We start from the raw sequence: 3,479 nt of genomic DNA, 5'->3' as shown, positions 1-3,479 counted from the left end.
GACTTACATGTCCAAAAGTGAAATTTGATCATATTTTCCTATCATTACCTATAAAAAAGATTCCTCTTGGTCTGAAAGTTATGTATTATATTCAAGGCCCAAATTCTATATTTTTCTGTCAGTATTGTCTGATCCAAAGGAAGTCTTTGGTCCTGTGTATATTGTAATATTGTGAGGAGCTTTAGGATTGTAATGTCATTCCTCATTATATTGAAAATAACTTACATTGTAAATAAATATTTATTTTCCATTCATTTTTCTTCCTGTAGGAATCTCATTTAAAGAATCTTTCATCACTGGGGCAAATAATACATTATATGTTAATAAAAATAATTAAAAAAATGAGAATCTTTCAAAGATGATACTTGTATAATAAAACTTCTGAGAATTTTTCTACTGAAAATTTATTTTATCAAAAAACTATACAAGGGGAAGGGTAGGAAAATATACTCTTCCATTGTGCCCAGGAGGTGAGAAAAACAGTTTGGTACAAACAGAATCCTCTCTGCCACAGAACACTATCAAATTGAAGCCTAATATAAAGACTTTTCTAGTTTTGGAAAGAGTTTTGCTTATAATTTTATCAGTTATTTTATCCCCTGCCTGCACTATTTATTTTCCCTTTTGGCTCTCCAACTCAGTGGATTTTGACACTGCTATTTCTGTTCTCCAAAATTCTTGTCCTTTTCTTCTCATTTTTTCCCCTGCTCATATGCTCTTGTCTTTTGGGAGAATGCCCTGACCTAATATTCTAGTTAAATGAGTACATTCAAAATTGCATTACTTATCTATTCCATTGGATTATTTAAAAAATCTTACCATGTTTGTCTGATGTTTCCTTTTTAGAAATATCTGATTATCTTGCTGCATGTTGCAAATAAGTCCCCCTTTCTGTTTTACATATATTTTACTTGTTTGTTCAGTTTGTTTTAAATTTCTGTACTTGTTCCTTCCTTTGAATTCATTTTCCCTCTTTAAAAGTTTTTCTCTGTTGTCTTCTAAAATAGTTTTCATGTTCCTCAATGTCTCTTAAAGATTTGCTTACAGAGAAAAATTATTTCCTAGAAAGAAAGGAAACAACAGATGGCCTGGTCTGCCATCTGTTGGGTGGGTTAGAATTATGATACGATACTGGTAAGTTTGGGGCTTATGCTTACCATTTCCTTTTTTCACCTACTAGAGTGTGCTTTTTAAACCTTGCACTTGGGCACTGCTCTAGTCCTCAGTGGCAACTTGTCTTGGTAGTTTCCCAGTCCTGTGAACCAGGAGGAGAGCTCAAGGAGCAGCTGGCTGGGGGCAATCCTTGTTTTGGCTCTCGGTACTAGCCAGGGCATTTCTGCTACCTGGTGGTTATCCTATACCTTCCAGGTGGAGATCTGGCCTTCCTGCCCTGTAGTATTAACAGAATGGACAATGACTAGAGAATAAGAATTTCAGAGTAATATGAGGAATGGGTTTGCTGTTTTTATAAATAATAAAATATCTGAAGTTGTGGAGAAGTATGATATAGTGAAGACATCTAAGGTTTTGAAGGAGAGAGGAATCTGTGTCCATTTGCCCTTTTATTTATTCATCAAACATCTATTTAACAAATATTTATTAAAGAGTTATTATAGGCCCCAAACTGTTAAACTGTTACATTGACTGTGCTAGAAATGCAGTAGTGAACAAAATAGAAAAAACATGATGCTTGCAGACTGTGGATGGAGAAGACCAAAGAAACTGACGTATAATCTGTTGGGGGATGATAAGTGCTATGAATGAAAGCAAAACATTTGAAGGATAGAGAATGTCAGAGGCTAGGAAGGCAAGAATAAAGGAGAATGAAGTAGGTTCTCTCTCCTTTCCTGAATGAAAGGAGAATGCAAGTAGGTTCACTTAGTCTCTATCACTTAGAATCCATGTAATTGTAGGCAAGCTTTGTGGTGGAGATTGAGTGGGACAATGCACGTGAAGGTCATTGTACAGCATTGACTAGGGACTCGAAGAATGGGAGCTACCAATAATACACATTATTAAAAAGCCCAGATTAATAATTAAAATACTGCTTAGCATATATAACTTTCCTGTTATTAAAAATTGCTTTTCATTTGTTAAATTCCTGTGGGATTGGCAGCAAACTCATATAGCAAATCTTCTTATTCACTTTGTTTTTATATCTGAGGATCATTAGTCATGGTTTTGACCATGTATGGTGAAGTTAAGATTCCACTGGCAGGAAACAGTGATTTTCAAGGGCCACTCCAGGAAGAATATGGATTAGTGAAATATATGGAGGAGAACTAACAAACATTTGCTAAATCCTTTCAATTCTTGAAAAAAAATAGGGATATTGCTTTTCTCCCCCTTTTACCTCTCAACTCTCGTGTGCTCTCTCTCACACATGCACACACATGTGCACGTGCACGCAGACACACACATATTACACCAACAGAAGACTTCGAATAATTTGGTCATATACACATAATTAAACATTTCCTGTCCTGTTCAAGATTTTCATCAGCATAAATTTACAAGCAACATCAAAGGACATACTCTTTCCATCTTCTAACATCTCCCTGGCACCATCCACATGAGAATAGACCATCTCCTTGTTTTATAGTCACATTTGATCAAACATGATATTAATCATTCAGCTTAATCTCCTGCCTCTAACATCAGGACAGGTCTGAATAAATCGACTATTCTGTAAGACTGTCCACTTTTAAGAGTTGAATATCTTCCATCAGAGATAAAGCTATAAAGTTTGGGCCACTTTGTCTAAAGACATTTCCCAGAGAGGCGTCCAAAAGACTTCGAGTGGCCACAGCACTTCAACAAATGTATGATTGTTCAACTTTACTACTTTACAGAGAATAGAACTCCTTTAGATAAGTGATCACCAATTTTTAGATCCAATTTTTAGAAAGATTTTATTTATTTATTTTACAGGCAGTGATTATAAGTAGGCAGAAAGGCAGGCAGACAGAGAGAGGAGGAAGCAGGCTCCCCATGGAGCAGAGAGCCCGATGTGGGGCTCGATCCCAGGACCCTAGGATCATGACCTGAGCCGAAGGCGGAGGCTTTAACCCACTGAGCCACACAGGCACCCCAGAATCCAATTTTTTTGTTCCAAACATAATTTTATTTCGATTGTTATATATAAAATATGAAAAACAGTTACTTTTTCTGGCTGAAATTTGGTGGAAAGGGATGGTAGTTATGAGAAGTCCAGATGCCCTCTATTCAGTTTTCTCCTGACTTCCTGAGGCAGCCTCCTTGGGGTCTGGCAATGGTGGACCCCAGTGGTCTCCAAATGTTGTTCCCAACATTTGGAGACCACTAATTCAAATGTGTGAATTCCCTAATTGTTAGGTACAGGTAAAGAAGAAAAACATTGATGTGGTCTGCACTGATTCTTTATAGCATGGGCTTACCATGCCCAGATTATATTTCCTATTACATATTTTGATTGTAGAAGGGTAAAACAAGAATATTCA

Source organism: Mustela lutreola, chromosome 12, assembly GCF_030435805.1.
Source record: "Mustela lutreola isolate mMusLut2 chromosome 12, mMusLut2.pri, whole genome shotgun sequence".
NCBI lineage: Eukaryota > Metazoa > Chordata > Mammalia > Carnivora > Mustelidae > Mustela > Mustela lutreola.
The sequence above is the reverse complement of the archived record's forward strand: the minus strand, read 5'-3'. Positions refer to the sequence as shown.